Genomic DNA, 14,311 nt, shown 5'->3' on the forward strand with positions numbered 1-14,311 from the left:
GGCTGGTCAATGCCAGCCCTCTGCTGCTGGCAGCCTCCTTGCCCTGCTCTTTGCCTGGGGTTAAAGCCGAGCACAAACACGGAATGTTCGGGGAAGGCTGAGGTGTTAAAGGAAATAGGGTTGTGAAACAGGAGTGCATGCAAATGAAAGGAGCACAAGACTCACAGGACTCGTATTTCCAACTCAACACATTCCAGAGTGCAGGGCATTGCTTCAGAAAGATTAGGTGTCACTTCTGTGCTTGGATCAGGAAGATTTTACGTTTTAGATTTTTATCAGAAACAGTATGTAATAAAATATTCAGCAGGAATGTTAATGTTTTGTGTCTTTGTGTTTTGTTGCCAAGATGATATTTTTTTTTTCTTTTTAAATGAAAGGGACTAAATAATAGTTAGCCCTTATCTATTAAGTGACCAACTTTGAACTTAGGTTTTTCCCAGTATTGGAAACATCCATTTTCACATCCTCTCAGCATGTTAAGCAATACCAGGAAAGAAATCTTGCTTACAATTGAGAGCAAGAATTTTCACCTCAAACCAGAAACCTTGATTCTTACAATTGTGTACTGTAGATTGAGATACAGAATAAATTCTGAATCATTCATTTAATGAGCTTTTTTTTCCAGTTCTTTCTTCTCTTAATTTTCTTTTCAGAAGAGCAAGATGGATACATGGTCAGTTTAATAATAATAAATAGATCTTGGTCATCCACTTCCAACTTCTTTCTCATTAACTTATACAAAACTGTCAACATGTCATTGACTGCAGTGCTTGATTTCAAAGAGGTCTGAAGAAGGGAGGAAAGCATTATTGCAAATGTATTATTGAAAGCAGGAATATCTCTGCTGAATTTCAGAGAGGCATTTTAAGATTTAAATAATGGATCCTCAGAATGAAAGTGCCGAGGTGACGCAGCAGGGACTGTTCATGTCTGGCTGGTTTGTGTTCTGTCAGAGCTCACTCCTTTTCACTCTAATGTGGAAAATGAGGGCTTCCTTATTTTCTGTTCTCTTCTGATCACCAAGCAATCCCAGTGGAAGTCCTGTGACATGGGACCATCCAGCCTCTGGGTGGAGAGAAGCCTTTCTTTCTCACTGGGGCAACTTCTTCAGTTTGGATGCTGAGGCTGTGTCTGGGCTCTCGACAGCACCACATCCCTGTCCATTTATCCCAACACTCCTCAGACATCTGCCCCACTCAGACACCTGAAGGAAGGTTTTGTGGATGGCCTTACAAGCTGATGCCTTTACCCAGATCCTTTCACTCCTGCAGGAAGAAGCCTACAGCCACTTTGGAGCGTTCAAACCATTTCCTGAGGGCAGCTGCTCCCATCAACAGCTGAACTGCAGATCCTTCAGCAAGGCTGCAATGCACAGAAGGGCAGATGAAAGCTCAGAAAGAGAGACAATCCCCTAAACACCTCATTTCCACTGTTTATAGGCTTATTTCAGCCAAATTAATAAAGGTACTAACACTTACTGTATTAGTAACTACAGTGGGCCGAGGTGTTTTTGAGATCTTTGTTGTTTTCTTCAGTTTCAGAAGTTGGCAAAAACTAATGAAGACCATTTCATTAAGAACCATTAAGGATTAAAGACCAAAAAACCTTAAAGGATTGATTGAGAGAAAGTTTATGTGAAGTGAACAACAAATAACCACCATGGATTGAAGTCCTTTCCCTGAGGATCAGGCTTCATTAACTGGCATTACTTGAACAATCATTTTTGAAATAAATTTACAGGATAGTCTAACCTTATTTAAAAATCTGAAAATTACTTAGGTATCATTCCTTATTTTAAGTTCATCACCTCTCTGGAAGTTCTTGATAAGACCTAGATAAGTGACACTCCTTAGTTTTACCCTTTTTTTCTGTTTCACACACCACAGCCTTGCAGGCACCTGTTTTACCTCACTGCTAGCTGGTCCTTAAGAGCTCAGCATTTGGGTGATTCTCCATTTCTGAATAAACACTTGAGCAATTAATTAGAAGATGAGTTTTATCTCCTCCTGGGTGTCTCTGTGCAGCAGATTAGTTGTTCTCATGTGGTGAGTGATTGTGGGATGTACCTGTGACTCCTGTGGCTCTGCAGCATCCCAGGGGGGTGGAAGTGACACCCAATCTTTCTGGAGGGGCAGAAGTGACAGCCACAGGAGGGAGGCAGGCAGGCAGCAGCCATCCCATATTTATCCAGTGCTCACCCAACTCTCCAGCAAGGAGAGATGCTTGCACCCAGGGCATCGCCTGATCTTTTGCAGCCTACAGATTTCATTGTGTAACTGAAAGAAATGTGAAATGACAGGCCCCAATTTAGGATTTAGTCTGTTGCATTATTTAAAAATCCCCATTAATTTTGGAAGCTCCTAAATGTACTCAGTGTTGTGTGAAAAGAACCCAGAATCAAGAGGATGTGAGCTAGACTTGCCAAATTTCAAAAAATGTTTGATTTCCTTTGACTGTTTCACAATATTTTTTAAAATTTATTTGCACCTCCTCTATTTAGCAATATCTCATCCTAAGAGAGCAATGTTTGTGTTTTTTTTTTTTCTCTTAATAATTATTTTCAAATTCTGTACTCTTTTCTAGGTTTTAGAACCAGGGGCTTCAACCACATGTCTGTCCATTGCTGGCTAAGGGATCATTCATGCTCAAATAAGATTTTGAGTCAAACCATCCCCAGAACTTCAGGAACAACCTGCTCATCTAGCTAATGTAGAAGGGAGGAACTTGAATGTTTTTTTGAGTTCTGAATGTGCAGAGGTGAAGCAGAGAAGGAAGAAATCCATCATCACGTTGGGCATTTCTAATTGCAGAGACAAAAAGTGCAGAATGAGTGGTTTCCTCAGAGGGAAGGTGCACTAACAGAGTACTGAGACAGGAGAACTGGAGCTTAAAATGAAGAACAATTCCTGATTCCTAAATAGAGCACAAAATAGAATAGATAATTAAGACATTGGTGTGTCCACCAATGTTTGATGGCCTTCATGTGGGTGGAGCGTGGTTTATTTCTTCTTAAAGTATTCCCGTGATCCCAGTAATTTCTGGTTTTATTAAATAATATTAATATTCTCATGTTACTAGTGGAGAATAGGAGGGTTTTCCTTTGTCATGTTAGATATTCTTTTGATAGAAAAGCAATTTTCTGATAAAGCTGTAGGCAATGTCTGACCATTTGCTGGTTTTCAAAACTCTTGCAAGGCAGTTAAATGCAGAATAAAGAATAACTGTATGGTACTGTGCTTTTTGTAGCTTGTGTTTTCATTTATATCTTCTGCCTTTAGAGTTGGAGTTTGTAAAGTGTGTAGAGAACCTGATGGGGACTGTAAGTTTATCACTGCTGTATAAATCTCATTCACAGCAGCATTTAATGATTATTTAATGATAATAACTTTATGTTAAATCTGGATGAAATGCAGTCTACTCAACCACTTGAGCATTTTGTATGTACAACAGAAAATAACTCTAGAGCATTATTTTGCAGGCAGTCAGATTTAATACTGGGCTAAGATACATAAGATCAGCACAAGGAGAATGCAGCAAATGTCAGAAGGCTGGGAATCCACTGCTTCCATAATTTCCATGCTTCCCATGACCATAGTGCAGGTACAAGGAGACATTTCAGGCAGTTTCTTATCTCTGTAGCTTCAGCTTCACCATCCAAGCTGAACTCTGGCCACAGATTTATTCCAGAGTCTGAAATACAAATAAGACAAAAATTTTTTTTTTAAATTGTCAAGGATTCACTCATAATGTGTTTATTAATATAATAAGAGCATAAGCATTCTGTTTTGCTTATTTCCTCTAGCTAATCATGATTGTTTGTATTAACTAAAATAAAGCAATGGCATTTCCCAAGAACCAGTACATCAAAAATTTAAAAGTAACAGCTTGGTTTTGACTCTCAGATTTAACAAAAAAAAAAAAAAAAATCTTCTAAGATTTTAAAAAGAAAACAAAGCACATCTTAAACTTTCATACTTTTTGGACATGACTCTGATGGTGCAAGACACAAGAATGTAAGTGCTACTAGAGCTTGTGAAATTTTTCATGCAGTGTATCTTTTTAGAAACTGAAAATTATATACATCAAAGAAAAATAATGGTTTATCTCTTAATTAATAAGAAAAAAAAACCCCAAAACAACAACCAAGGCTGCATTTTGTTTGAGTAAAAGAATAAATTAGATGCATTCTTTTGAAACTAAATTTGCTTTACACAGGTGTACATTGAATCAAATGTAGGTTGCTCTTTGGGAATGTGAAAAAACTGTGAAGTGGCTCCATGAAGACTGATGCCATAAAGAGTATCTGGGCAAACACTGGAACAAATCCCAGGCATTTTAATTCCCTTTTTTTTCATGTATAATCTGAATTTAGTTGCTTTAAATTGCTATCTCTTTATGATTGCAGCATGATTCCTTATTCCTCACAGAGAACTCCTTGTAATGTCATTCATATTTGAATATTTTAGCAATACAGCACCACCACAATAATTACAGAAGGACTTATTTGTTAAAACAGGGCCCTGTATAGGAGAAAAGCAACGTTTTCAGTTGGATTTCTAATAATAATTGCTCTCCAGTATTCTACAGCTGCAAAAAGGATGAGCAAATCTTGGGGTGGAGAGTTCATCCCTTCTTTTCTGTGAACTGAATCTAAACTTTAAGCCAAACAAAACTGTGAATTGTGAGGTGGTTTTGATTTTACTCTGTAGTCAGCAGCTGGCTCTCAAATATAATCATAAATTGCCCAAGTCTATCAGAGATATTTTAAGACAACCTCTTAAATGAATCTGGGCCATTCATAATGAAATCTTAATCCAAACAAGTTTCATAGGCAGCAGATACTGATCTAAACACAATTGATTAAAAAAAATAAATAAATAGGTATTTCAGTCTCAAAAATGAAGTCACCTGCAAAGCTTGAAACATGCAGCAGTGACGAATCAGGAGGTTATTAGCTATTCACTCTAGGTATGGTTTAAAAAGCTGAATTTGGCATCTGCTATCACATATCTTTTCAATGTACAAAGGAGAACTTTTAAGAGATAACTGTGGATTGAGGGCCAGCCTAAGTGCAGTTTGTTCTTTGAACAAGCAGAATATAAGCTTACACCCACACTCTAGATACCCTTGTTACATTATCTTACAGAAAAACTAAGGGGACTTTTGCTAAAGCACTGGGAAATCAGACACTGCTTCCCAATTGTGAATGTTTTCCTGGCTGACAGTAAAGTATCCCTCCAGCAGCAGCAATTTAATTACATTTTTAAGCAGGCTTGCAGGTATGTTTAATGGGACACAAACTGTGAGAGATACTGCAGAGGGTGGCAATTCAAAGTTTAAATGACAAAAATCTATATTACAAAGATCTTTTGAAGAATCACATCTGTAAAGCGAGTGAATTAATGTGCTGACTGGGATTTGCCTCTGACAGGTCAGCTTCATTACATTCAGATACCACTGGCACAACTGAGTCTTCTGGGAGCCTAAAAGTCTCTGAGAACATCACTCTGCGAGTGACATTTGGGATAAGAGGGGTGAATTTCAGCCAGCTCTTTCCTATGCCCATTTGCTGCGCTATATTTTTGGCTCCAGGCGCATGCCAAGATCAAATTCCCAGACTTTCTCCGTGCCCAAGCAAATATTGTTTGACCCAGATTTGGAACATTCATCAAACACACACACAGCGTGTTCCTGTGCATGGCTGCTGTCACATGAACACAGTCCCACACTGGGTTGGGGACCAAGGGGGTGCCCAGAGCCCTCTGAGGTTTAGGAGCATCCCATGGCATGGAAGGACAGGGTGCCTGTCACTGGTGACACATCAAGAGATATCTCCAAGGGTACCTTTATCCTGGGGGATTGATCAGCCCTCAATCCTCCACCCAGCTGAGGGGAGAGGAGACACTGTTCCTCTAGGCAGCAATTCACTGACCAGCTCAGCCCAGGCTCTGAACAGCCCTTAAAAACCTGCAGGGTTGAGTTTGGTTAATAAAATCCAGGCTAAAAAAAAAAAAAAAAAAAAAAAATTATAAATAAATATTTATAAAAAATAATAAAAAAAAAATAAAAGCTGGCATGCCAAATCACTGTTCCCTCTCCCTCCCCACCTGAAGCTGGTGTGGCCCAGGTTATTTCAGCTGGCAGAGGGCATCAGGGAGAGAGCAGAGCACACAGGAGTTATGGCAGGCTGTTATTGCACTGCAGCTTCTGAAATCAAGGCTAAAAGTTATCCTGGCCACAGGAGGGGCTCTGAGGGCAGGAACAACCCCCTTGCTATTCACTTTTTAGAAGGATATTCATCCAAGAAGATGTACAAACCTCCAGGATGCCTTCCAAACCTCATTACCCTTCATGAGTCAGATCCTGCTGCCTTCCTTTATGAAATGCACTTGTTTGTCATCTTAAACATCAAAAAATGCTCATTTCTTTCAAAGATGGCTTTTTGGTCAGGCTTTCTTTGTTTGCACACAATTTATGCTTCACTCTGTTTTTCAGAACACAAGCTTTGAAAATATAAAGGTAATAGAATAGAAGCTTATTGTAGGAAAAATATGGGGTCAAAGATTTTTAATTAAAAAAGAGAATGACTTCTAGTTTAGAGAATACTTTATGGTGCTCTAAGAGGACCTCTCTTGCTGCTGTCAAAGTCAGGAAAAAAAGTGCAAAACTTCTCAAATGTCTTTTTTCTTATTATTATTATTTTCTGGCTTAGGGCTTTAAAACACAAATTGGGACTTAGAGTGCTTCATCAACTTTAGTTGAAGACCTGGGAAGTGAAAAAAGGAGGAAAAAGAAACATAAATTTTCCCCCAAAGAAAAGAATAATATTCACCGGATGGTATGTACTGATGAGAACAGTGGTTCCCAGCCAGTGCTTCGATACCATCACATCTGAGACTGAAATAGAGATATTCCTGGAGACCTGTAACAGCTTTGATGGTTTCTGGGATCTTTATTTTCTTAAAAATGCAAAAGAAATTAGGAAGCTCTATGAAAATAAAAATCACCAGATAGAGATCCAGGCTACAAAGCAGCGTTACTTTCAGAAAATATGGAAAATATAAATATCATTTCCAAAGAAAAAGAAAAAGAAACAACAAAGGCTGAACAACCAAACCCCCTTCCCCCCAAAAAACAAACAAAAAAAACCCCAATAAACATAAACCAAACCAACCAAAACAACAACAAAACCATTGACCAAACTGAAAAAAAAACCCAACAAAGTCTGTCTTAAATGGTGGAAGAACTCACCCTCATTAAATTCACTTCACCAGAATGAAATTTACTGTCAGAGTGAAACTTGCCTTTCAAGATTAAAAAACTCCAGAAAACAGAACCCCAAAACAAAAACAAAAGAATAAAAAATCCCATGAAGGACCCAACTACGAGTTCAATGCCAACTTCACCAAAGTCATGTTCAGGCCTCTTTAAAACAAGAAAAGCTATCTAAAAATGTTTAGAGAGCAGGTTTTCTTGTAAGTTGAAATACTGAATGGGATGGAGAGAGATGGTAAAATAGCTCTGTGTAGCCTCTTTTGCTTTTTTTGTTTTTGAGTTGTCAGTAGCACATAGCACATCCTCATTAAATATTCAGAAGGATTCCTATCTCAGTGTGGTAACATTCAGAATTTTTGTGTACACAGGATGAAAAGAAGGAGCACTTTTCTTCCAATGCCATTAAAATCCATTCAGGATATAAAAATAGTTCTTACATCAGTGCATATCATGAAATATTTCTGAGTTTCCTTATTATGCCAGACTGAAGTGGCACAAAGGGAGAACGAAATTTTGCTGCATCCTACATTTGTGGTTACAGCTCCTGCTTGAATTCACATTTCTGCTCCTGGACTGTGACTGCAGAGGAATATTCAAAGTTAAATCATCTGAAGATATAAAGCCAAATCCTCTCCTTCTGACAAACCTTTAGATAATTGTAGCTGGTCAAATGCAGCTGTTTGTCCTTCACTTTTTATGAAGAAAAGATTTCTAAGCACAGTATTTGGAGCATACATGTCTAAGAGATTTTTTAATCAGACTGCTTATTGATCCTAATTTATTAATAAAAGTGAAGGAAATTTTTAATCCAGGGTCTAATTTTTTCCCTCAAATTAAGATAAGAATTATGACTCTGAAAATGTTTGATGCAGAAGCAAATCCTATATGAACTGTTTACTTATAATATCAGCTGTTAGCATTCACTGATCATGAACAATTGAAATATATTCTTACTTAAGTAGAATATCATAACATTATTTTTTTTCACCTTTGATAAATGACAAAAATATACACATACATATCCATATTAATAATAAAAATGATCTTGCACACAACAGTCCTATAAAAATATCTTAACTGTGCAACACTTTGACAGTACCTATTTTCAGGATTAGTTTTGGGAACAAAGGGATGAGTAGAAGTGGGGGAAAAATATATTGATCCAGGGTACTTGAAATGAAACAAGCTGTTTCAGTTACATGGCCTCTGTTGTCCTTTTGCCTCTTAATATTTTATACAAAACAGACATTTTTTCACATCCAGTCTAGCATAAAACAAAACTTATATAGACCATTCAATTTTGAACATGTTCTCTCAATATTTAGTTCCTTGTCTTGCAAATAAGCACTTCAGTGCATGGGCTGGCTGACAGAACTGCATGCTTGAGTGATTAAAATAAAAATATTTACATACCTGTAGGTGGAGAGATAGATGTATGTATAAACACACACATAGAGAAATGTGTGTATAGAAATATATACATATACAATATGTGCTAAAATATATTTGTATTGAGAGATTATGGATGGAAACTCATTCCAGACACAATTTCAGTAAGAGTAAACCATTTTCCTCATTGGAAATCGAGCAGCAAGGATTATAAGACTTCCACAAAACAGAACAAATGACATTGATGGTTTTCATAATCCATATTTTTGATTTTAAGCCCAGGTGATTTTTTTTAGGATAAATGAGCTAGTAAATGTATGACTCATGTTCAGGTTTGGTTATGTCATATCTTTCACATTATTTAGGCTTCTGTCCACAGCTGGTGCTATTTGACTTAATGATCAGTGTAACTTCCATGAAAGTTTCTGAGTTATCATTTTATATTATATTATATTTATATTATATATAATATAACATTTTATATGATTTTATATTATCATTTCAGGATAATAATAGATTTAGAATTTTATTGCTGCTTCAAGAAGACAAAGACACCGGATTGTTGTTCTAAATTAGAACAGAACTCTCATGCTAATCTATCAGGCCCTATGCCAGCCTATGTGCATTTTAATTTCTTTGGTTCCTTTAATGATTTCTATAAGGGAAAATCCAAGTTCAACACTCACTATGAAAATTTAATTTCTGGGAAGTCTTCAAAGACTATTAACTAAACTCTTCTCCTATGCTCACCATTCATAACAGCTCCATATGTCACTGGGGGATCTTCCTACAAACAACCAGAAGCTGATTCTGAATTGGTTTCTCATTAATATTTAAAGTTATGATATGAAAGGGAGGGGACTCTTAATTATAGAAATCTTGTACAATTCTGGTGTTTGTGGTTATTCCCAAGGAGTGAACAAATGTTGAAATTAAAAGCAAGTGAGCACAGAATGATTACCAGTGCTAGAAAAGTACTAGGGTTATTTGTGGTGTGTTTTAGAAAGATAAAATACCTACAATTTTACAATTACAATTATAATGTAGCTAGAAATCTGTGCTAAAATTGAGACTCCATCAGTGTTCTCAGACCTGCTGAATTAACTTAAATTTTCTCTCTTCTAGACAGGCATGTACAGAATAAGAAAATAATTGATATGATAATTAGGCACGTGTAAAGTTGATTTTTCTGGACAGAGACATCATTAATGTCCTTAAACTGACAAATATGCTGAAGTGTTACATATAATTAGGAGCTTACAAAAAATATCTGGAATCACAGGGGAATTAAAACAACTCAACAAAAAAACTGAACAAAGGGAAAGGGGAGCTATGAACCAAATTTACATAGTTAGTTAAATAATAATGATATTTCCCATTTTTAGAACATTATTTCTTCCACTCTAGAAAGGGTACAGATTTGTCAGTTAGGAGTCAGAGACTATTTGAAGCTGACACTTGCAAGGTAACTTGTTGAAAACCACTTAAAAACTGTTAAAGGTGAGTCAAGTAGAACTTAAATACTCAATGGAATAAGATAATAATATTATTTATATTATAATATTTATATTATTATAATATTATTCTTAATAATAAGAAGAAACAGTGCTTTTTGACCTGCATATAATACAATCTCAAACCACTGGAGATAGAGCCAACTATTGTTTGTAGAATTGTCTCCCAGAATTTTGGAAATATATCTAAATTTCATCAAGAGTTATTTTGGAGAACCAGAATCTTTTAAATTGGAAAAGTCCCTTAAGATCATCAAACCCAACCATCATCTACCTCTCAACCATGTCCCTAAGCATTGTGTTTGCACATATAGAAATATATAGCTTTTATATATAAAAGATACAACAAGGATCATTTCCTAAAAACAGCTTCTCATTTCTATTTCTTCTACCTGTTGTACCTCAAATTTTACTTCATACTTACAAAATATCATTTGTTGAGAAGTTTCAGAAGCTTTCCCAGCTTCCAGAATTCAGGCATCTCCAAAGGGAATGATTACTTCAAAAGGTTTTTCTGAATTTCATTTTGGTTTCTCAATTAAGCATTTGATACTCTTAATGAAACCAGAAAAAGTCTCATTCATCTGCCCCATGGTCCATTTATTTAATCTTACTCCTGGTAAGCAGCACAGAATTATTAAAACATGTTTTCCATGGTGAACAAAGCTATCTCATAATTATTATTACACCAGCTGAACAATACAAAGTGTGGCAGTCAAAGGCCAAATTCCCTGCAGCACGTGAATCTTAGACTGCTATTTAAATTTTCAGCCCTTGTCTAAAAAAGCTTTAATTTTTCTTTTCCTTGGATAGTCATGACATGGATACAAGGGCTAGAACCCATTCATTTTGAAAAATAAAGTTTATTTCTAACCTCTTTACAATTTGTCCACCATCCCATGAATGAAAAACTCATTATTCATTATTATATTCATTGTTTTCAAGGAGAATAGCTTTTAACAGATGTATAAACAGTTACTCTAATCTTATTCACTGGCAACAGAGATAAACAGCACAAAATTTGAGTTTCCATGTTGTATTTCTTGTTAGGCAAACACAGAATACATTATTAGAGAACTGGGCATAAGCTATCTATAATGAGATAATGTCTTTTAGCCATTAATATATTTGTATTATTTATTATAGTTTCCCTCTAATTAGTAGTTAAAAGAGTTTTGAAATTCAGATTATTTTGGAGCAACTCAGGAAATTTCATCATCTCCATGGAAATATTAATTCCAGGTTTCCATTATTCCTCTGCTTATATGGGGGAAGGAGAGAAGGAGAGGAAGTTTTCAATGAGACAATTAACACAAAATGAGGCTTAGTTGAAATCTAATCTGCACCAGAAAGACCATTCTTCTTGCTGATTAAACAATCAATTCTGGTGCTAAGAAAATAGCACAAATTTTGCACAACTATCAAAAGAGAATGAAGACTAAGCTAATTATTATAATTCAACAATAAATTGCCAAGAAGTTTCCAATCATTTAGGAACAGCTCTTACTCACACTTTGGGGTTAGCATGTCCCAGCTGTAATTTGCCACTGAAATGATATACAGATGTCAGTAATTCCAGCATTAGGCACAGTCCCTGCAGGAGAACAAGGGGGAATACAATTTATTATTTCACTTGATAACTATAGTTAGAAATGTTTAAGAAAAATACATGCATATACACTGGCAGTTATGGCTTCTTTAAATTAGGAATAGTCCTAATTTAGTCCTAATGTGGCTGGACTATCCCAGGACACCTAGTAATTGCTTGCCTTACATGACTGTTATAATTTTGTGGCTGATTAGTGCAACAAAATTATAACAGCAATCAAGGAAAGCCAGCAGCTGGGATGGTGAACATGGTACATGGCTCTTCTGCAATCTCCTAAAGCCTCCACTGCTTGCCAAAAAAAAAAAAACTGATATATTTAACAAGACAACTTCCTTGGTAAGAAAGCACAAGCATGATGGCATCCTCCAAGTGATTGGATAAAAGGGAACCAAGGGAGGAGGAGGAGGAGGATGGGAAATGGGACTATGATATGATTTTGATTTCGAAATCTGCGTGGAATATACAATAATATACATGTCCTTTCCCCACAGGACAAGGAAAATTACATAAGTAATGAACCTATTTGATTAGGAAATGGACTAGAATACCAGAACTCTTTTGGGAATTTGTTCCAATCAACCAGAGATAACCTACAGCGGAAGGCAGCAACATTGTTATGTTATTAAACTCCTTTCATCAAATATATCTAAGCACAGAAGAGCCATTAGGCCTCTTGCTCTTGTGCAGTCAAAGAATTAGGGTCAATTCTTCATTTAGCTTCATGTAGGAATACAATGTTACTGTAGGGAAATTATACCTCAAATATGTATGAGTGTGTCTATACATATGAATACCTTATTTTATGAAAGCCCTTGGATAACTGAACGGACAGAAGGTGAGTTCTATTACATGAAAAATGAATGAGAAAGCAGGGAGCATCATGGCTTTTGTTTTCAAACACATTTGTTTTATGAATTAAATTCTCTGCTTGCTGAGAAGTCACAGCCGTGGTTTTCTTGGCTTCTCTGTGAAATAATCTCACAGCTATATATTCCCTTTACCTTTCATGTAGCTATAAAATAATTTTTCCAACTGGTGAGACACATTCCAGCTCACAGGTGTCCCAACACAGATCCCACCAGTGATGGCTGTGAAGGCCATAATAATTATACATGGGTCACATGTGAGCTTCCCAGAACAGGATCAAAGACCAGAGCAGTTTTCACAATGCCTGGAAGGAAAATATGTGTGAAAAGTGACTTTAGATGGTTCTAGCAAAAGTCATTTTGGCTGTTAGCAGCACAGGTTGGATATATCACCGCTATATAGTGGGTTTTTTTAAATAGAAATATATATGTTTGAGCCACCAGTGATGCAAGCTGTGGGGCAAAACTGGGGAACAACTCTCATTCTAAAAGGAAGCAGTGTCAAAGGCACGAGGAAGAAGGAGACAGAGACACAGAGGAGCAGCACAGGGGGCAGAATCTGCAGAAGAGTAGCAGGCAGCAGCAGGCCCTGCTGGGGATGAAACCACAGGAGAGTTGAGACCTGCTGCTAGAAATTTCCCCTGAAAACTTTAAGAATAAGCAATTGTCATTGGGAGATGTTATTTCTCTTATAATTTCCTTCTAGAAACAAGTATCTGAATCCACATGTGCAGACAAAGACATGTTTTTTCTTGGCTTTATGTCCAGACATATTATATTTTGGGTATCTGCAGCAGAGCTTGCCAGATATACATAATTTTCAAATTCGGAGTTTTATTTCAAGCATAACTTTGTTATATTTAAAATTTGTTGTAACCACTTTGAAACTGAAACCCCCATAAGCTGTATTTTTCATAGCAGCCTTTGTTTCTTGGTTTCCAGGAGGAGCAGACAAAAGGCTGATTTCCTCAGGGAGAAGTTGCCATATGGCACTGGTGCCAGTGCCGAACAGACTGCACCTGCCTCCGATACCCACCGAGCTTTGGCCACCCTCAAAGGAAACAGGCAACGGGGCTGATTTGATGGAGCAGTTTCAAAACCTCACCACATTTCAGTTCCTCTCAGCACCAGGAACTGAACCAGCACTCTCCTCCTCTCCCCACCAAACCCCGGCAAGCAAATCCCGGCGTTTCTCCTCTCTGCGATGAATCCAGCTCAAATACCCGCAAATACCTCATTGCTGGAGTGACATCTCTGTGATGGTGCTTGCAGTTCTCTTCAGGCATTATTCAGCAGGAAGATCCACGCTGGGATTTTGTAGTTTTGGTAATAATGGCTTGGCTCTGGGGAAGGTAGCTGTGTGCTGGCACCCAGACCCTGCTCTGGTCCATCCCCTCGCTGCTGCTGGCACACGCTCTGCCAGGGTCACAGTGCAAAGTGAAGTTGCCTCATTAGCATCTCTTGACTGAAAAAGGGTAAAACTTAAAATGAATCCATCTGTTTTCTGTACTGCTTTGTTTATACTTTCTAATGCTGGGTTTTGGCAGGCCCAGGCACTATTTATTCATCACTGTTGTCACTTATCCGTTCATCTAGCCGCAGAATTTTGAATAGGAGCGTTCGCTTACTCAGGCAAATTCTTCTCTGTGTATTTGTTT

The 14,311-nt window shown here is 37.1% G+C and overlaps 1 long non-coding RNA gene across 1 annotated transcript; it reads right to left on the bottom strand.

The window, feature by feature from the left end:
* Positions 1-3,289: 3,289 nt before the first annotated feature.
* Positions 3,290-14,084, bottom strand: LOC131586175 (uncharacterized). Its single transcript, XR_009279102.1, has 4 exons — positions 13,887-14,084; positions 11,690-11,772; positions 6,833-6,959; positions 3,290-3,690 (listed from the first exon to the last, which is right to left on the bottom strand). It is a non-coding gene; the product is annotated as an uncharacterized LOC131586175 (long non-coding RNA).
* Positions 14,085-14,311: the final 227 nt, after the last annotated feature.

The sequence above is a fragment of the Poecile atricapillus genome, chromosome 18 (genome assembly GCF_030490865.1).
Source record: "Poecile atricapillus isolate bPoeAtr1 chromosome 18, bPoeAtr1.hap1, whole genome shotgun sequence".
Taxonomy (NCBI): domain Eukaryota; kingdom Metazoa; phylum Chordata; class Aves; order Passeriformes; family Paridae; genus Poecile; species Poecile atricapillus.